Genomic DNA, 22,182 nt, shown 5'->3' on the forward strand with positions numbered 1-22,182 from the left:
CCTCCTGGGCTCCCTTAGCTGACTCCCCAAACTCTGGGCTGCCTCTCTCCTCAAGCTATTTTCCCCCTCCCCTCCTTTTGGGAGTAAAATTCTTGCCTTTTGATTGGTTCAAAATATCTGTGGCTCTTCCCAAGCCTTCATAGTCCATTTTCTGAAGGGGGGGAGGGGTGGGTTGTTGTTGCTATGACAATGAGTGTCTTCACGTGAACCCTTCCACCTGGAGTCACAACTCTTCAGAGAAGAACTGGCAAGGCTCACAAGCCAAGTACATGTATTCATATTTATTATTGTTATTATTATTTTATTGACTGTTTTTATCTTAGTGTTGTCCAGCTTGTGAATTAGATTCAGTGCTCACATCAAGGAATCCACAGTTTATTAGCCCTGCTTTCCAGGGTGGCCTCCCATAGCCTATGATGGTCACCAAGATTGCCATTAAACTGAAATAATCCACAGCCTTCTGTGCCAAAAATCCCTGTGAAATGATGCTGACATTGGCTCTGCATCTGATTCAATCCGTTTTCCCCAAAATTTGGCTCGGCAGCCAGGGCAGGTTTGGAATGCGGAGGTCTATGCCGGGCTGGAGTGTTTTAGAGGTGGATTTGCATAATTGGCTATCTGCCTGATTCATGAAGGCCCCATATCATTAGTTTGTCAGGTTTTTGTTAAAGCATAGGCTGAGACACAAAGCTCTGAACTGCATATGCACATTCCCAGAGTTCAGAGCTGTTAGGATCCAAAGGTTTTGGTTTGGCATGTGTTAGAGGTCTAGGTCAGGTATGAAGTTTGGACCTGGATTCAAATTTCCCCAAAGTTCACAAGGTTTGACCGAGGCACATCTGTACTATTGTTCCAACACCAGCTGTGCCAGCACACTCAGACCTGTTGGTCTACTGGTGGGTGAGCTCTCTAGATCAGCGAGGGGTTGGGAGCCGCTTTATACCACTCACGAGCAACTTCCTCTGGTCACCTGACAGCAGTAGCGATGGATTCCAGATCGTCACTGTTATGTGCAGACCTTCTGGGGTAGTGAATTCCTGGGGAACTTACCATTTCTATTAAACCACCTGTACATCCAAAAATAATCACCGTGCATGAGGTACAAAACAGAGCCTTCAATCTGAAGAAACCTAGCATTTTTTACAAATAAACTGTTTATGAACAATGGGTTGTGCATGCCGACTTAATCCAGTGCCTGTGATCAGTCTGATATTCAAGATGCTTTGTGTCCCTGACTAGCACTTTCTTCTTCACTAGTTTTACCCTGTGATGGCTGCTTTCTCACTGTACCTGTAGTCATGCCAGCAGGGGGCTTGCTTATTCTATTCGAATTCAGATCGCCATAAAAATGTAGACTGAGTGAATTACTATGTGCTATAGGGGAATGTTTAATGCAAAGAAGTAGGGGCGGGGGGGGGGGGGAAGCTAGCTGTGTCGTAATACTCTATGCAGGCATTCATAAAGTGTGTAATCCCTGGGAGAAAGCCTAACCCTAAGCGTACGGCAGCCTATCTCTCTCTTCTGTGAGTGGTGTCAGAGACTCCGGGTGCATATCGTCCGAATTCCTGACATACAGAGAGCTCTCTGCTCTTGTTAAGAAAGGAAATTCTGCCAGGGATTCTGTTTCTGCATCCTCCAGCAGAAATTAGTCATTTTAAGATAACAACAATAATCCGATTAAAAATGTAGTTGAATTGTGTGGAATCTGAATTCCGTAAGCTTGATGGGGCTTGAATAGTCTTTAACACTAACCCTAGCCCTTTGGTGGTGGTGGTATAATGCTAGCAGTGTGCTCACAGCATTACTAGATATAGAGCCAGACATCTAAAAAAATGGGGGCTTAAAGTTAGGCTCCTAAATCCATTTTTAGGCACCTACATTGTAACTAAGTGGTCTGATTTTTGCCAGTGCTGAACTCCCATTGAACTCAGTGGAAGCTGGTGAGGGCTCAGCGTTATGGAAAATCCAGGCACTTATTTACATGCCTGTATATGGATTTAAGAACCCAATTTGGGCCCCCATTTTTAAAAAAAGATTGACCATACAGACAGACCTGGCTGTTATTTGTCTGCCACATAAGGCCCCAATCCTGCAAATCTGATCAACGCGGCTGGATCCGTGTGGAATACCCCTGAGCGCAGGGGTCCAGCCACATGGATCTAGTTGCAAGATTGGGGTCTAAGCAAGACGGGCACGGAGCACAGAGAATTGTTGTTGTAGGTACTGTAATTACTGTCTAGAATAAGGTTAGGAAAACTGGTGAGAACTGAAACTGCTCTTAGAGGCGATCTTGTTGTTGGAGTTATTAACCTTATCTAATTTTGGTGTCAGAGACTGAGGATTGATTTTATGTTGTAGAATGGTAAAAACTATACAAAGATGTATCTTTAAACAGCTTGAAGTGTGTTTTTTAGTTTGAGTTCCACTTTGCTTCTTTCAGTTCAGCTAATGTCTAAGCAGTAGCCTCTCTAGGTAAGTGACTGAAGTGCTGCTGGGCCACTGCTCCATTCCACACTCTTTCAAGACCATCGCTGTCCATAACAAATCAAGACGCTTGCTGCAATGTTCGCAGAAATGTAATTTGATTTGCCTTTGTCAACAGAATCTGTGGAAACCTCCCCTGCCGCAATAAATATCCCTGCAGGGTAGCACATGCTTTGTAAATAATTTTCATTGTAACCCCCTCTTGCTAGCAGGGTGGAGAGTTGAGAACATTCATCAAGTCACACATTAAGAAAATAATTTTCTTGTACGTAATTTGCGCAATAAATAAGGCCCATGGTTTCTCACTCCTGCAGCAAGAAAGTTTAAAGAGCTGTCTTTTCTGACAACTGGTGTGTCTCATTTAACCCAAATCCTACTTCAGAACCAATTTTTTCCTAAGGTCAATGGCCAAGGGGCTGGTGATTTTGGGTGCCCAACTTACGAGGGCATAATTTATAGAGAGTGAGCATTGGCACTTTAAGAACATAGAATGGCCATACTGGGTCAGACCAATGGTCCATGTAGCCAGTATCCTGTCTTCTGACAGTGGCTGGGGACAGATGCTTCAGAGGGAATGGACAAAACAGAGCAATTTTTCACTGATCCATACCCTGTTTTCCAGTCCTAGCTTCTGGCAGTCAGAGGCTTAGGGACTCCTGGAGTATGGAATTGTGTCCCTGCCCATCCTGGCTAATAGCCATTGATGGACCGATCCTCCAGGAACTTATCTAATTCTTTTTTGAACCCAGTTATACTTGGCCTTCACAACATCCCCTGGCAACAAGTTCCACAGGTTGACACAGCGCTTCCTGAAAACCACTTTACATTGGGGCCCTTCATATCTAGGACCCACATTCATGACTCAAGTTTGAAAATCTTGGCCAATGGGACTATGCCTAGGAGTAAGCAGGCTACGTGGTAGCCAGGATTTGAGGACTATGGCCCTTACCTTTTGCCCACGTACATTTGGCGCAACGTCTAGTTCCCCCTTAACTCAAGAGACTGGAGGATGTGCTCGTTTGTTTGCGAGCTGTGACTGAGACCGCCTTGTGTGAGCCTGGCTTCATCCCTTCTGCAATCAGAATCGTAAACATCCTCACAGCTGAGTCCTGAAAACTCCAGCTCTGGCTTGTGTTGAGAGGCTGCCACCCTCTCTTTTGTCTGTCCCTCCTTCTCTCTTCATAAATATCAGTGAAACAGCATTATCTAGAATGATTGCACCTTGCCAATGAGCAGCACAACTGAGGTGCCTTTCCTCTGAGTCAGTGCTGCTAGCAGGGGAAGGATCCGTTCAGCTACGTTTTAGACTCCAAAACGCCCTGCCATTATAACAGGAGGATTCTGCATATAGGCCCAAATCTTGCCCGGTCTTCTGCAGCTGCAGTGATCCCCAGATGCTGTGGCAGTGTTGCGGTTCGGCGCCATCATGATTAGAGGGGGCTGGGTTTGTGTACACTCTGTAGGCTCCCTGGCGACGGGGGGACGATGGCTGCTACCACACTGAACTGCCAGCTGTCGTCCTTCCTCAGAGTGGGGATTTGAGACTGGAGGATGCAGTAGCCACTGTTGAGCAGTGTGGCTGCTGCTCTGAGGCCTCGGAGAATGCTACCGTCCCCCTTATCTCCCCCACAAAGTCCCTGTACACTGTCTGACCATTCAGGCTGCGCCCTGGGGACCAGGATTTGGGCCTTACTGAAAAGTTTGTTTACACAGGAAGGGGGATTTACGGTATGTCAACAGCATGCCTGACTCTATGCAGTCACAGACTGAGGCCTCGCCCTCACCCCGAGGAGCTCACTATATTAACTGTAGGTAGCAGATTATATATGAGCTAATCCACCACTAAAATAGGGAGTACATTCCAACCAGAAATTTGCATTCATGCATGTAGGAGCCATTCAATGGGATCTCGACACTGCCTCTGATCTGCTGCTTTTCAAAGATTTAGGCTAATGCTTTATCTAGTGGTTTGATTTCCTTTTCCCCCTACCCTCAGTGCAATGTCCTCCCCCCTTTTTCACTGTAATCTGCCCTACAGCAGAGAACAGATGAGACCAACCATTATTCATTTATCTTCTACCACTTGAACTGGGCCTTAACTCTTTGCCCCTCTCCTTTCACACTCCCGTCTCTGTGTATTTTCCTAATCAACGCTCATGAGCAAAATCAGATGTGTATAAAATACAAGGAATCGTTTTTCTTGGGGCCTGATCCAAAGCCCATTGACATCAATGGGCATCTTTCCATTGACTTCAGTGGACTTTGGATCAGGCCCTGGGTAGGCATTGCCAGCCTGAGTTTACACCTTCAGAAGTCACCTTCAGCGCTTTCCTCTCCCTCAGGGTGCTTCCAAGCAGCATTGAGCAAGCACATGACTGAACCTATAAGACAGGGCTTGACTTTTAGGAAGGGAGCCTGGAGGGCACTAAATAATTTTGGAATCTAACCAGCTGCACCTCAAATACCTGGATTACACTTACGTTCGCCCTCATCGATCCCACCGAACACTCGAAAGCTGGGTGTAGTCTCCCCCAGTGTATGAGAAACAGCTTTGCTTTTTCTTAGTAGAAATGTAAAATTTCTATTTTTATATATAGACTTTTTTTTTTATGGGTGGCATGTTCCTATCCCCAGGCACTTTGCATTGGAATTCAGCTCATTGCAAGCCTATTACATGTTCACTAACTATAAACCATCTGATTTATATTCATTAACCAGTACTAGACAGCAGCAGGGGCATAACTTTAGCACTGGACATGCCTCAGTCGAAGGGTGAACTAAATTTGAGTTAATTAAGGGGCTGTAATTGTTGTCCAGTACAAGTGTCTTCAGGGCATTGGCTTTGTAAATAATTTTTCACCCAAATCTCCCCTGCACTCTGGGTTGCTAGCCTGCAACTTTGCTCAAGTCATAAACTAGGGAATCAACTTCCCTGCACTTACTGTGAAAGAGAACAAGGCACCCTTACTGCTTCTTCCTGGAGACAGCAATGACCTTATTGACTAGTGAAGTGCAAACAAAGTCCGGGGAGGGGGGGCAGAAATTACCCCAAAAGTAACACAAAATGGTGAGGATTCAGATTTATTAGAAAGGACTACACCAGGGTTTACTCATTTTTCTGGAGTGCTGCTGTGAGGTTTGGTTCAGATAAACATTCAACGTTCCTGACATCCTCGGCTGAAGTTCACCAAAACAACTTCATCAAGAAATCGGGCTGAAAAGCTCAGGCTAACTGGCTTTCGTGTAAGATTCCCAATATTTCCTGGTTCTGGCAATGCCCGAGTTGGCTCCAAAAAAAACCCTGGATCTGCACATCCCTAAACTTTGGTGTGAAGTTCAAATCCAAACTCCGATTTGAATTCCACAAATGACTCTTATCTTGATAGTGGGCTGGGTCCAGTTACCCCATATCTTTGTATTCAAAATCCAAATACATATTTTAAAACTTTAGCCTCTCTCCAGCTGAAATCAGCAATTACAGAAGCACCCACAAGGAATGACTGGCTTCAAAACAGGGAGCAGGGGAGAGACACCTGGCCTAGGGTGACCAGATTTTATAGGGACAGTCCCCATTTTGGGGGCTTTTTCTTATATCGGCACCTATTCCCCCCCCACCCCCGTCCCGATTTTTTTACACTTGCTATCTGGTCACCCAAACCTGGCCCCACCCCAAATAGAGAATAGGGAGGCAGCTATGAAGCCAGACAACCGAGGCACTGGACATTTTGAAGCCAGACAGCCAAAGCACTGGACATTTTGAAAACCAGACATGGAGTTTTGAAATGGAGCAGATGGATGATGGGCAGTGATACACATTGCTTGGCAGGAGCCTATTGGAGAGGAGCTCAGCAATTGGAGAGCTGCACGATGCTCCAAGGAGAAGAGGACTGAACCCTGAGGCCCATAATGGATGCAAGGGGTGGAAGGTACTTCTTATATGGCCATAGTAACTGAGCACCTGACAATTTTCAGTGTATTTATCCTCTCAGGTAGGGCAGGGCTGTTATCCCCATTCTACAGATGGGGTCTGAGGCACAGAGAGACAAAGGCACAGATTTTTGAGGCATTTAGACATTGCTGTGCTCAGCATTGCAATGCCTAGCAGATTTAGGAGCCTACATCTCATTTTCAAAAGCAAGCTAGGCAATGGAATTTAGCCCCCCCCAAAGTGCCTAAATCCCTTTAGAAAATTATATAGGTTCCTAAATCAGTTAGATGTTGCTGTGCTCATTGTTGCAATGCCTAAATATCTTTTTAAAAACTGGGTCAAGATGATTAGCCAAAGTTCAAACAGGAAGTTTGTGACAGACCAGGAACTGAATCCAGGTCTACCAAATACCAAGTTAGTGCCCAAACCACTGGATCATCACTCTGCCCCTTGGCTGACTTATCAGAACAGGAAGAACGGGAATAGGGATGGGGATAAAGACAATGGACGACAAAGTTTGGACTTGGGAGCTAAGTTAGGGCCTGAGTTAATGACTTTCAAGTGGCCTGAGGGCTGTTGGACTCACATTTGTGGGTGGGTGTATCCCTCCCCTATTTATGCACTGCCTGCCCTCTTTCCCATAATCGAGCTGATGAGCAACCAATTTGTAAGTAAACAGGGCACACAGGTCTAATGGTGTTTGCGTGCAAAAGATGCGCTGAGAGATGCCCCAGGGAGCGTGGGGGGCGAGGAGGGGCAGCTAATCGGCCCAAAGTGAACAGTTCATAATGAGGAGAAGAATAGTGATCCGTGTGAGCAAAATAAAAATCCCTGCTGCTCCTGACTCTGTGCGCACCAACTGTGGAGTGGTAATTAGGAGGGAGTCTGGATGTGGAATTGAAACTGTAATTATGAAGAACTGCTAGATATTACAGTAGCGTCATGTTTAATGTGCTTCCCCACCCCCTCACTTTTTACCCCCTACCCCTTGGATTAATCACTGGTTTTTCAGAAGTTTACATTTGGAGGAAAATGTTTGGAATTATCTGGGGTGTTTTGTGGCTTTTCTTTTTAAGCCGAGGCGTTTTGAAGTTGAAATGGAAAATGGTTTATTAGACTGTACATGGAAATTAATGCATGGCAGGTCTGAGAGGGACTGATTTTCAATTAAAAGGTTTGCAGCATGGTGGGCTTAGTTATCTCTTGAATTGTATCCTTACCATGCTTTGTTGGCAAATGCAGTTTTTACTTGAATGCTACTGAAAGTGTGTGTGAGAGGAAGGGCCAAGGGGTGTGGGGAATGGAGAAAATGGTGGGCTGGACTGTCCGATCAATATGTTGATCTGCCACTCTCACTTGCCCGTAGATGCGTCGTCACTCTCCTAATGAAGCTATCACAAATCCAGTCAATTAGAACATCGGGCACCAATTCCATCGGGAGGCAAGATTCTGTGCTGCGCCTCTTGGCGGCTCAGCCCAGGGAGGAAAGTGGCTTTGTCAGTTAACTTTTGCCTCTATCTCATTCCTTACTTGGTTCTATTCCTTAGTTTCTCTTTTCTCTCTTGTTTTTGTCTTTGTTCTGTGTTTGTGCAATGCCTATCACCGTGGGATCCTGGGCCACGACTGGGACTCCTAGGCGCTATGATAATATAAAGATGAAATATGTATCTCTTTCTCCATATGTCTTTTCTCTCATTGTCCCTGTCCCTTCCTACCTCATTTCGTTACTTCCATTTCAATTTTTCTCTTTCTCCTCTCATTGCCCTTTTACCTGACCTGTTGTTGGACCACTGGTTGGCATTAGAGCTATTACGACAGCCAGCTAAAACTCTTTCCACTGGAGGGATTGCCATCGCTAATAGAGAAGAAATTCCAAAAGGCCATATATCACCTTCGGTCCATGACAGGCATCTCCTTGATGTCAAAGGAAGCAGCGTGTGAGGATCCAGGGCCTAGGTTTGAAGATGCAGAGCAACTGGGCTAGAATTATACATGTCTGAGGGGAGAAAGCTCAGGGAGAGTCTTATACAGTAGATGTGATCAGTGGTGAATAGGGCTTTTTGCCATTGTTTTTTAGCAACATTTGAACTAATATACCTTTCAAAGTTAGCATCTTGCCATTATTTTGTACATATGTGTTTGTTTTTAAAATGCTTCTTAGCAAAGTGAAAGATTACCTGTAACCTCTTGTAATGTTAAAGGACTATTGATTGTTTCCAAATAGGATAGAACACACTCTAGGAACCATGGATCTAGGAATCAGAGGTTCTATTCTGACACTTCGACGTGACCTCAGTCAAATCACCTAGGGAATGTCTACACTGCAACTGGCCTGGGTCAGCTGATTCGGGCACCGATTTTGGGACTATAAAACTACACTGTAGCCATTCAGGCTAAGGCTGGAGCCTGGGTTCTGGGACCCTCCCGAGCCCAAACGTCTACACTGTAATTGTATAGCCCCACAGCCCTGGCGCAATGAACCACAGCAAGCTAATGCTGGGTAGCCACGGGTCTTTTGTTGCCGTGTAGTTGTACCATTAATCTTTTTGTGCCTTGGTTTCCCTGCTCTGAAGCAATAAGATGCGTTGCTCTGAGACCTAAGTGCTTCTTGATCCTCACAAGAAAGATGCAGTCGAGGTGCAAATCATTGCCATAAACAATGGAAGGCTGGAAGATGTTTGGCAAGTGATAGTTGCATTTGTTTGTTTTTGCAATTGAATCAGCCACGTAAGTTAGCTGACCCCTAAGGTCAAATTTCAAAAGTGCAGTTTTGGAAATGCTCTCTCTTGGGTAGACTAGGATTTTAGGTGTGACTTTAGCACATGTTGGCTAACTGTGCTAATTATCATCATGGTTTAAAAGTGCAGTCTTTGACATGGGCTAAACCAGTCAAGTTAAAAGTGAGGTTCCCCACTAGACTTTCACTTGGCCAATTTAGCACATGTTACAATGGTCTCTGCCTTGTCTGGACTAGACTTTTTTTTAAAGGAGTAATTAGCCCATGTGAGTAAACATGCACCAACATCACACCTTAAACCCTAGTCTAGTCATGGCTCCAGTGAATGCCCACAAATATCTCTACAGTGCATAGAGGACCACTGAAGCTCTGTTAGAAAAGGAATTGCACGAAAGCAGTCTCTGTGTTGATCTCACCCCTCTGTTTGCCTGGTCAAGTTTGCTATTGATCTGACAGCTCCTTTCCAGACCTGCCTTGGCAATAGACACATGCAGGCTCTCATAGTTCATGTTCATGTTCGCTTATTAATATAAAGATTCCACTTCACACTCGCTGGAGTAAACCTTGCATGATGCCTGTGACAGGGTTTGCAGTAATTCAGTTGTAGCACCAATCTCATGCTAGATCTCTCCGCTATGGCTACCCCTCTAGCCTTTTCCAATTTTTCACTACAACAGTCATGAATAAATCACCAAAACACATCAGATTGCTGGAAATGGAAATACCAGCGATAGGGCCCAGTTCAGTAGTCAAGGAGCATCATCCTTGTACAGCAAGCCAGGAGCGCTCTGTGCTCTCTCACTGTTGGCGGCACATCATCCAGCCTGCCTTGTAAGCAAAAGGCCCCAAAATGCTTGCAAACCTGAATATCCCTTGCTTTTAAATATAGAGTGCGCTCTACATATCTTCCCGCTCAGAAGGGAGGCAATTTTGTTGGACATGCTGCAAGACGAGGCACCAGCAGTATCCCAACACATGAGGCAAGGGCTCTCGTGTATGCTAGAAATGAGCCCTGTTCATTTTCACTAGTGGTTACTTGATAAGGGAAAAAGCAACAATATTTGCTCTGCTAGTTGTTTCTTCCACCACAACCACGCTGCAAGAATCAAGCAAAGACCTGTAAGCTCTTATTACACCAGGTGTGTTACCGTAACCAACTGCCCACAGTCCCATATAACCCTGATCAGTGTGCTCTGAACACCTCTGCCCAATCTTGCATCAGGAGACTGAAGACACATAGGGTGGCTACAAAGGCTTTTCCTACCCTCCACATGGTGAAAAGGCTACAGCCCGCTTTCATTGCTAAACGTAGGAGGTAGGGGAATGCACTGGCAAGTCTTACTCCAGAGGTAAGATGAAAGTGTGCTAAGTAGAGGCTGCATTTGATGAAATAGCTTATTAGCCTATAAATGCCTGTCTGTGAGCATCTCTGTAGTTCTTCCCGGGCTTTTCGGAAAGTGCCTGCTTCATTTCTCCTATCATGTAGAATCTACTGTCACTCTCCTCCTCCTCCTCCTCCATACTTCAATTCACGGTGCTTAGAGGAATTATGGGGAATGAGCTCCCTATGCATGAGGAAAATTCTGTTCTCAGCCAGTGCCATCCCAGCAACAAGAACTTGCCAGGTAGACATTTAGGAAAAACAAGAATATTGTATATTTTGATGGACTCTTCCTGGGAATCATGTCACTGGCAAATCCCTTGGCAAGGGAACAGTTTGTGAGAGAGCTCTTCATCCACTCCTTCCCAGCCACATCTCTTACCCAGTCTCGCATACCTCCTGATGATTTGTCTTCTGAGACACCAGCCTCCCCTCATGATACGACGCATGGAGCAAGCAGTATGAGTTCCTCTGAACTGCTTCTTTCCCTTTCAGACGCCTGGCTCACGTGCTTACAGAGGGATGACAGTAGACAGTTCCTATAGCCACCTCTTTCTTCAGCAAGGCACAATTCCGATTAGAACAAACTGCTTTCTGCCCAGCCATTCTTTTCTAAACCTGTCCGCTACATGGAGTATGGGCCAGTTGTCATTGCCCCTCGTCAAATGCCCTTAGTCTGCTTCCACATCACATAAAGAGCCAAACTCTCGGCTGATGTAAATCAATGTAGTCCTGTTGACATCAGTGGAGCTACAATAATTTACGCAAGCTCAGGATCTAGCCTGAATTAAGAAACCCTTGTGATTCTATATCTCTACAGCTATTGCTCCTAAGGGGCCTATGCAACCGTCTTCCTTGTATCGGTCCAAAGTTCTGTACTGCAGCCACTGAAGAGGAATGAACCTTCTTGGATCCATGTCCTCCACTCATATAAATCAGAGTAGCTCCAGTGAGACACCAGCTGAGGATCTAGCTCTCCGTTTCTAAACCTGCCCTGGTTTTCACTGGTTAGGTATGGTGTATTTGCGGTACGGCTAGTATTTGCTTCATTGCATGCTGAATTACAGGTTCTCTCCTCTTCTTCCTTCACTGTCTGGGTGGCCATCAGATAGAAGGACCTTAGACTTCCATTAACATCTACTTTGGTGGCTACCTGGCTTTGAATTCAAACCGTACCAAGATTGGATGCTGCTGGTGTCCCCCAGCCCTCATGCTCTGATGTGTGCTATGTACTTTCCTCGCCACCTTCTTTGTTTGTTTTGACATTGTCTTTACGGCTCTCTATCTAGACTTCCTTCTTCAAAACCAAGGAGAGGGGAGGTGTTTGGTGAGGGGGATGGGATAGTATTGAACAAGAGGAGACTGAGCGCTAAGGTGGAAGTTTGTGGCTTATGTTGTTGAGGGAGGGAGAGAGACAGCGTGTGTGTACAGATCCATCTTAACGCCTTTCTTGCACTGTGTAGGTTCAACTGCACATATAGGCATCATTTAGTCCTGGAGTATTCTAAAAGCACTGCAGCTTCTTCCAGAATGGGGTGTCATTGAAGTCATTACAGCAGATGACCGAGAGCCAGGTCTCCTGGGTTTTATCTCTAACTCAGCTACTGGTTTCTAGGTGCCTTTTCCATATTCTGTTAACTACACAAAAAGTTAGCATGTAGTTGCCTATCCGCTTGAAGTGCATGCACAGATGTTTAAATACTCTGTTACTCCCACAACTAATTTTTGCATTTGCAGAATTGTGCTCACAAGATTGAAGGATGCTTTTAAAAATTAGACCCTTGGGGTGAAATCCCGGCCACATTCACATGAGCAAGAGTCTTGCCACTGACTTCACTGGAGCCAGGATGTTGCCCCTTCTCTCTAGGCCTTAGTCTACCCATTTGGAAAATGGGGATTCTAGTGCCTATCTCACAAGAGTGTTGTGAGGCTGGATTATTGTGAAGCTGAGAAGTTTGGCTCAAAGGATGCAAATAACTATCATTCAAATCAGTGAGGTCAGAAACTCAGCTAGAATTAACAACAAAAAATCTAAAAACAACTCCCCATAAAATAAAATAAATCAGTTTTTTACTTTAAAATTAGCCGTCTTAATTTGGACATCAATTTTATTTCTGGATGGCTTGTCCATTTTGCAATTTAGTTTCTTTTATCTTTGTTATTATATTAAACCCCCTGCTAATAAAATGTCAAATTAAAAAAAATAGGATCATTGGAATTGCAGAAAACCAATAAAATAAAACCTTACAAGAGAGGCAAAAGAAAATTTCCATCATTCTCTCCTTAACTGAAATAAAAATTAGAATGTTGTTAGAAATTTCATTAGGATGGAGCAGATTGGTAATGAAATTACATTCCAGCTTTCTGTATACTCAATGTGTTAAGTAGGTTTGATCAATGATGTTCACACAATTAATTTTGTTGATTGCCGAGGATTACTTTATCGGCAGCCGCATTTCACACTTGTGTGGGTTGTTGTTTTTTTTTTGTTTTGTTTCCAAGGTAAATTCTACATGATTCGAGTCATATGACAGAGAAGCAGGACAGAAGTCCAGTTATCCAAGCAACCTCCATCAGACCATGACTGGTGCCAAGGTGAGGATATTGTTGTGCTTGTTAATCTTGTTTATAATGGTAGTGCCTAAGAACCAACTGAGAACCGTGCCCCAATGCGCCAGATCTTGTACAAACTCAGTAGTACACAGTCCCTGTCCTGAAGAACTTACAGTGTAAGTAGACAAGACAGATACGAGATAGGAGAAAGCTGGCTGACGTTTAAACCCAGTGGTGATTGTGCAGATAAATTCCTTCACCCTATGCAAGAAACATTTAACTCTTGCCCGATGGACTCCAACTGTTCTGTTCTATCTATATGGCTCTCATCTCTGTAGTACCCAAGTATCTCACAGTCATTAAAGAGTTTTATCCTCCCAACTCCCCCTGTGAGGTAGAGAAGTGTCGTCATCATTCACAGAGGGGAATTGAGGTACAAGGTAGATTAAGTGACTTGCCCATAGTCACATAGGAATGTCTGTGGCTGAGCTAGGAATTGAACCCAATTCTTCTGAGTCCTAGACCAGTGCCCTATCCACTAGGCCATCCTTCCTGCTCCTGGGTAGGAAGTGCTATGACTTTGTTTTGGGGGAAGAAGCTCTATTTCTTGCACTTGCTGTTGTCTTTTCTTGTGGGGGGAGGCACTGGACTAGCAGATCTTGATTCAGTTCCTGGCTCTGTCACTGACTAGCTCTGTGACCGCAGGCAAGTCACTTAATTTTTCTGTGTCTCAGTTCCCCAAGATCACAGTAAATGATGACAGTACTTCTCTATCTTACAGGGGTGCAATGGGGATACGTTCATTAACGTATGTGTGGCCCTGTGCTACTGTGGTGATGGGTGTACGAGCAAATGGAAAGGTAAATCTGCAGTATGAGAAAGCATCAGTGGTAGGCGGATTATGTGGTCTCAGTCACTTTGGCTTTCCATGAAATCCCATGTGCCCTGTCCCAACTTATTTCCATATTGAAGGGCACATTTCAAACAGCGCACCGCACATCTGTAGTGCGAGTACTCCCCATTATTGAGGTCAATGGGAGTCATGCAGTTAAACCCACAGCACAGCTCTCTAATCTTGGCCCTGGAGTGTCCAGATTTGCTTGGATTTTTTTAACCAGTAGAAGGCCCCAATTTGTCATTGATACTTTGTCCCCACGCAGCTGGGTCATCCTGGTCACGCAGCATAGCATTTGCTGCTATTGTTACCACTCTGCCACCTCCGCTGCCATGCAGTGATCTGTAACTAGCCGTACCTAGCTGTTTCTCTTTAACTGTTGGCCTTCTGCCCTCTGGACCATTCATGTACAGGGAATGTTCCATAATTAGTGGAACTTCAGCATGGGAAAATGCCATTATTCCTGCCTAATAGCAGGAGTGAGGCCTTCGAAGGGACCTCAGTTCATGCTGAAGTATCTCCCCACATACTGTGACAGAGAGTCTCCAAGCCATATAATTTCAAGGGGAATTGGGCACCTAAAATCCTTTGGGCATCTTTAAAAATCTCACCCTCCCATTCCTCTGCCTGCATCAACCCCCACTTTCTGGCCATGAAATAGAGACAGAGCATTCAAGAGGGCTTGAGATTTACTTCCACACATTGCAGCTGGTGGTAGACACATTTTGCTGGAGCCCAACAATCTTCCATCCCCTACCAGCACTGTAGGAGCAAGGCCATCGTAGTTGTGGGTTTGTCCAGTGAAAGCCAAGCAGAGTGTGTATTTCACCCTCCCAGCATTGTTGCTATGTCACAGGGTGACATTCCATCTTTGGAAAGGGATGAATAATAAACAGTCAGTGTCTTCGCCACTATTGCTGTTTTCATGACAATCCTGTTCCATGCAGGGCCTGGGGCTGGAATATGTGTAAAGTATCAGCATCAGTAGAGAGCCCTGCCTGGGCCTCCCAACTCACAAGATATTTGCAGGATTTAAAAAAAAAAAAAAAAAAAAAAGGGTGGGGGGGGAATGAAACAGCATTTTGATCTCTGGGGGAGGGAAAAAAGCTCCCATTATACCATACATATGTAAAAGAAAATTCATCTTCGAAGGAGTCTCTAAACCTTATGTTAAGAAAAATGCCTGGAATTAAGTTCCTAAAAAGCTACAAAAGCTGAACGGAAATATTAGCAGGGCTTGAAATGAGATTTTTTTTTCTTTTTTTCAGGCAGTGATCTACTGATGGATTAGCTGGAAATCAGCAGTAAGTGATCTGTGCAATTTTTAAGAAATATGCATTTGTTGAAGTTTAAATTGCAGGCAGAAACTGGCTTTGTGGATCAGGTCTGTCTGTCTCAGGACTGATACTGAATTTCAGTTTTGTTTTACTGTGGGTCATCTTCCTGCAAGCCATGGCTACAGTTTTCCCAGAGAAATCTGAGTACAGTTTCCACTGAGCTAGGGCTGAAAAGGAAAAACCCCTATTGTTCTTGGAGTGGATTCGAAATGGTCAAAGGCATAAGATGGATCTGATTGTTAGAAATGAGACATCTCATCTGGCAGAAGTCAAGTAAATTAAAAAAAAAAAAAGAATATGCGGCTTTTGTTTTGTTTTTGGCTAGAAGTGTAGCAAAGTTTTTTATCAAGATGCCATTTATCAGTGCTGCTACCACCTGACTTAACAGTAGGCATCCTGCCAATCATTTTATGGAAATAGGCAAGGACTTTAATGTTTGGATGCCCATCTGAATCGGCTCCTGTTTATGTCAGCAAATCTGATGTGAAAGCAAAGGTGCCCCTATGCAGTGTAGTTACCATCAAACATGTAAGTGTCAGCATTTTAAGGCAAGGAGCACAATGCGGCTGATAACCAATGTCACTGGTTTAACCTCTTTCAAAGACATTATATCATGCGGTATTTTCCTATTTCTTGTCTCTTTGGGATGTGCTATGCTAGAAACACTCCTTCAAATAATTATCGGTGCACCTGTATACATTACTAGGAGTCCCTCTTAGCCTATTCCACAGGTCTGACATATTCTTTAGTTTGGGATCTAATGTAGTCTTTTAAAACATTATTTTGAAATAGTGACTTTACAGGTTCAGATCAGCCTACAGCTGCCCTAGAGTCACACACAGCCTGGTCTTTTACTTTCATAGATTTCATAGATTCCAAGGCCAGAAGGGACCACTGTGATCATCTCGTCTGACCTCCTGTATAACACAGGCCAGAGACCTTCCACACACACAAATTCCTACGGCTTATATTTTAGAAAAACATGCAATCTTGATTTTAAAATTTCCAGTGATGGAGAATCCAGCATGACACTTGGTAAATTGTTCCAGTGGTTCATTACTCTGTGTTTTAATGCACCTTATTTCCAGTTTGAATTTGTCTAGTTGTAGGTTCCAGCCACGGGGTTGTGTTCTGCCTTTCTCTGCTAGACTGAAGAGCCCATTATCAAGTATTTGTTCCCCATGTGGGTACTTACAGACTGTAATCAAGTCACCCCTTAACCTTCTCTTTGTTAAGATAAATAGATTGAGCTCCTTGAGTCTATCACTGTAGGGCATGCTTTCTAATCCTTTAATCATTCTCATGGCTCTTCTCTGAACCCTCTCCAATTTATCAACATTCTTCTTGAATTGTGGGCACCAGAACTGGACACAGGATTGCAGCAGCAGTCACACCAGTGCTAAAATGACCTCTCTACACTTGCTCGAGATGCCCTTGTTTATGCATCCAAAGATTGCAGTCGTCCCTTTTGGCCACAGTGTCACACTGGGAGCTCACAATCAGCTGATTGTCCACCACAACCCTCAAATCTTTATCATAGTCAGCTGCTTCCCAGGATAGAGTCCCCATCCTGTAAGTAGGCCAACATTCTTTGTTCCTCAATGATACGTGTACATTTAGAGGCATTAAAATGCATATTGTTTGCTTGCAGCCAGCTTACCAAGCGATCCAGATCACCCTGTCCTCTTCATTATTTACCATTCCCCCAATTTTTATGTCATCTCAAACTTTATCAGCAACGATTTTAAAAATGCTAAATAGCGTAGGGCCAAGACCAGATCCCTGTTGGATCCTACTAGAAACGCATCCACTCAATGATGATTCCCCATTTATAACTGCATTTTGAGACCTATTTGTTGGTCCGCTTTCCATCCATTTAATGGGCACCATGTTAATATTATATTTTTCTAGCTTTTTAATCAAAATGTTGTGTGCTACCAAATCCTATGCCTTGCAGGAGTCTAAATATATTATATCAACACTATTACCTTTATCAGCCAAACTTGCAATCTCATCAAAAAAAAGGTATCAAGTTAGTTTGACGGGATCTGTTTTCCATACGCCCATGTTTATGCATACTTACACATTTCAGACGCATTGGGCTTGTCTGGACAATAATATTTTGCTAGCTATGTGGAACTTTTCTGTGGCAGGTTTTTTTTATTTCAGAGTTAAGATGGTAGACCTCAATTTTTATATATAGTGATGACAGCTGCTGGTTTAGTCTTTGTGTATGCTGAGCTTTTAGATTATCAAGGACACCTAGAGCTTGGAATTAGGTACTTTTCTGGTGTATAAACACAACCTAAATAAAGATATAGTTGGGAAAGCTGATTATAGCACCTACAGTCTTGACTTTAGTGGGGCTATTCATTTGTGTAAAGTTCAGCACAAAGAGTGCTCCATTGAATCGGGGGCTAAGCAAGTAACTTTTGTATAATATTCAGGTAGAAGCAACTTACAATCAAACTGATTTGAGTCATACTTGGTGTATCCAAAGCATGGGGGGGGGGTGGGAATGGTAAGCATTCTTGTCGTTCAGGACTGTTAATTTGAATGTATAAATTGGGTGCGCAAATGAACTTAGGTTAGCCAGCCATGAACATCTCACCAACTCATTTTTTCTCTTTTTCAATGCTACAAAAAAAAATTATTCACCTATCCAATAAGAAACTGATATTTTGGCTGCTGAACTGACTTTTGTCTGTTGGTTGTTTTAAAAATAGATTGACCGAATGAATGTGACTCGATCTGTATATATCTTTTTTTTGCTCTTCATTTTATCATTATCAATATAGGTGAACTTTCCATACACTAGTTGTGACCTTTTAAAAACCTTTTTTTGGGGGAGTGGGGAGGGAACCTCTTATTGTTATCTGCATCATTACTTTGTTTAAAATCCCAACATAGTAACCATTCATCATAAAACCATGACGGGCCCATTTCTTTTTCTGGGAGATTTTTGAAGGATTGGGATGGTGCTTGAAAGGTCATCTTTAGAAAGGATGAGGTAGTCTTCCTCATTTTTTTCCCTTTTGCTGCATAACCGAATTGGCTTCTGCGGTATACACTCGAAATGGTTGCTGATTTTGTTGTCTTGGTGATTTTTGCTTTTAAATTATAGTTAAGGATGAGCATTTTTTTTTTCTTTACATGGCATAAGGCCCCGATTCATCAAGCCATCTCTATTCGGCAATCTCTATGTGCTTATCCCCATTAACCTTGAGGGGGCTGAAGCATATGCTTAAAGCTAAGCAGCTGTTCAAGTGTTTTGCTAAATAGGAATGAACGTAATTTCATACTTACCTGCCGTGCTGAATTGGAGCCTATAGGAATGAATGTATAGTTAATGTCAGCTGATCACAGCACCTATATAAAATGGAACATGAACATCACAGTGTTTGAACTTGATCTGTAGTATAAGTCACTCTATCTTGGGTTTAATTTCCCACCTGCTAAAATCTTACTTGTGAGTTAATTATAGATAAGTAGTTAGTTTATAGCACTACTGCTTTGTACTTATATATCACAGATTTATTTGTTTATGTATTTATATTTTGATTTCCCCCACCCCCAAAAAGGGGAGAATTAACAAACAAAACAGACAAAAAACAAATAAGGCAAGGAATGGAAAGGAGGCAGGGAGGAAAAAGGAGAGCAACATTGCAGTTTCCATCAGCCAGGAATTAGACCCTCCCTAATTTAGATTGCCTGTTCCAGCCCTGAAACAAAGGTTTGTGTTCATCCTTGAGCCCTCCCTAGCCAGCAGGGGAAGTGCTTTGCAAAACATTAAAAACTCTACTACTTTTAAGGCTGATTCAACGGAAAATTATATTTTGTTCACACTGGTCCCCATATAGATAATCGTGCACGGGCCTTGACGAAACAGGCTGGAGATGTGGGTCTCCCCACACAGATTTTGGGACTGTCCCAGGACTAGTCCTGTTGGCTAGAAGAAGGATTAATATGATCTAGCACCTTCCTTCCAAATGAAGGAACCTCTCCATAGATGACTGCATTTCAAAAGGCCAAAGGCCTTGTTTGTGCTTCAGAGGGTTTGCCAGTATAGCTGTGCTGAGAAACCCTCCTCGTGGAGATACTGCTTATAGCAGTTCCCTGTGTGAAATAAAGTAAACCCTTTTTTTGCTGGTATAACTGTGTCTGCGTTATGGCTTTTGTCAGCATAGCTGATTTTTCACACCCAACCGATGTAGGTATGCTGACAAAACTTTTAAGTTTAGACCAGGCCTAAGTGACTTACTGAATGTCACACAGTTGAAGAGCCAGGAACAGAACTTAGGAGTCCCAATGCACTGTTATGTTCTCTAACCACTAGGCAATGTCACCTCTCCTACTTGGCTTGGCCCCCGATGCTACTCAATTCTCAGAAGAAACTTTGGAGGTATCATCTAATGCCAAATGCATAAGTGTTGTTGCCTGCTGGGACCCCTGGGATGATCTTGATGGGGCAAAGCTCAGCCCCTTTCAAGCCAATCTAAATTTTTCTGAGCCCTACCAGTCTTGATCACAGTGTGTGTGTAATGGAATGTAGAAAAACTAGCATCATTAATCTCCTCGACTGTAGCCTGGGCTTTTCAGTTGAGTGGATTCCCTTGTGGGAGAGGGGCATGGAGTTTAGCTGTGTGTTTTCCCAGCAGCATGTCATTTCCCACCTTTCTCTGTGTCTTCTAAACCATTTGCTTTAATGTGTGGAATCAATCTGGGTATAGATCAGGTATCTTTTTCCATCATATAGCAGGATTTTAATCCAGCAGGTACCTTCATGGGACGATCTGGGACAGATGGGTTATCATTTCAACAAATTAAGCAATCGACCTGGATGTACTTCATCGAGGTCTCTTTCAACTTGTTGCTGTTAACTTGTATAAGATTCCCCCTTGTGTATTGTAGTCCAGGGTTTTTTGTGGGGGAGAGGGGGAGGGAGAGATCATCCTAACCTAAAACAAGGAATGTTTGTCTTGGGTTATCAGCAGGAACTGCTCTGACCAGCAAGGAAGTTCAGCAGTGCTTCTCTAGAGCATTGCAAGGTGTATTCTCTGGCAGCAGCCAGACTTGTGCAGCTGTTGACACTAGAAGTGATTAACACCGGTAGGACAGTGAGAGGGAAATAAATAACATCCTAATCTCTAGCGCCATCATTCCTTTGATGAGAACAAAAAATATGAAGACTGAAAGATCAAAATAACTGTATTAGAGCATGAAAAGGGAAGCACTCTTTTAACAACCGCTGTTCAGAAATATCTCCTTAGATCTGACATGCTGTAATATATTTGTACCACAGATATATATTAGGGGGTAAAGCTGGTGATTAATTTGCTTTACCTTTTCAGAGCATATACATAAAAACCCACATTAGTAGAATTAGCATTTTACCTATCTTTGAAAATTTTTGCTTTGAAATGTATAAAGTCATGTTGGTTTAATCTTTCTCCGAAGGATATGTTTTTTTTCCTACCACGCTCACCCCCCACCCCTGCCCTGGTTCATATGAGTGGTGTAGGCAGAGATGTTCTGGGTTTTGTCTCTAATTACTGCATCACCACTCTCGAGGATGTTGCTTTAGCTGCTGCCCATGTTCACCCCTCTTGACTCATAATTGTTGCTGAAGCTTCTGAGACTAGAAATCAAAGTATTCGTGACATTCATGTTCCTGTCAATGGTCTTATCATTAAAGAAGCAACTGTATTTCGAGAGACATTTCCTCCTCTTTGGAGCACAAGTCAAACTTGGCTCACTTTTTTTCCCCATTTGTGGCACTGCTGTAAGGATGTCCCGGTGCATAAAGCCTCATGCATGATAGACTCTGGTGCAATGGGGCAATAATCCATGCTTATGCTTCCTCCTTATGCCAAAATAATACACAGTGCTACTCAATTGGGGATTTAACAAAACTGTCAGGATTAAAAATGCTATTTAAAATTAAAAAAAAAAATCCTTCCCCCATCTGAGTTGAAATTCCTTGCATGACCAAAACGGAAAGGATTTTGAAACAGAAATTTTCTTTTCACCATGTATGCTGTTTGCTTACTGCATTTCATTCCACTTAGCAGGGAAAGCCTGGACAGCTAAAGTGCTCTGGCTGTTGCTTGTTACACCCAGCGCAGTCACGGTTTGCTTTTTGTCTCTTGTCATAGACTGAGGTAATGAGTTCTGTGGGGCAGGGGGATTGTCTTTCTTTTCATGTGTGCGCCTAGCACAATGGGACACGATGCCCACCTGGGTCCTTTAGGTGATACCAATAAATAAGAATAAGGCAAGTGGGCCAGTCAGTTCCTTTTACTTGACCTTCTTCCCTTGCTTGGCACATTGTGTTTCGGTTTCCAGCACTACAAGGAAATTTTGACAATTTGCTTTTTAAAATTTTTTTCCCATCCATTTAAAAAACAACCAAAACATCTCTTTTGAATTAAGTGCTATAAATTAGCCTCCTCCCTATTTGTTAAAGCAGCCTAAATTTGGGACTTAAATTACAGGTAAAGGGACTGTGTCAAGTAATTTAAGTGCCACTTTATTTTGGAAAACAGCTCACACGTTCATTATCTAACATTGTGCTAGGCACTGCGCATGCACAAAAGAAAGACAGTCCCAGCTCTGAACAGCTTACAATCACAGGACTTCATGCGCTTGTTCCTATCAATATGGTAACCTGGCACTTCAGTTGTCTTGGAACTTTATGGCCACAGTGGGGATAGAACTCTCATATTCCCTGCTCCAGACACACAATCCCCTATCATGTGAGCTAAAGAAGAATCTTCTTTTGCTGTCAGCAGTAGATAGCAAAAAAGCACTAAACCCCCTACTGTCAATGTTAGCCATGTCACTACAACACTGAGGCAGCTGATGGTG

The 22,182-nt window shown here is 43.4% G+C and overlaps 1 protein-coding gene across 3 annotated transcripts in view; it reads left to right on the forward strand.

Moving 5' to 3' along the window:
• Positions 1 to 22,182, forward strand: part of LHX1 (LIM homeobox 1) — a 394,100-nt gene that overhangs the window by 226,628 nt on the left and 145,290 nt on the right. For all 3 annotated transcript variants that reach the window (XM_074974975.1, XM_074974974.1, XM_074974977.1), the window contains 2 exons: positions 13,033 to 13,125; positions 15,247 to 15,282. The gene's annotated coding sequence lies outside the window, so the exon portion shown is untranslated. The remainder of the gene's footprint in view (positions 1 to 13,032; positions 13,126 to 15,246; positions 15,283 to 22,182) is intronic.

The sequence above is a fragment of the Natator depressus genome, chromosome 17 (assembly GCF_965152275.1).
Source record: "Natator depressus isolate rNatDep1 chromosome 17, rNatDep2.hap1, whole genome shotgun sequence".
Classification (NCBI taxonomy): Eukaryota; Metazoa; Chordata; order Testudines; family Cheloniidae; genus Natator; species Natator depressus.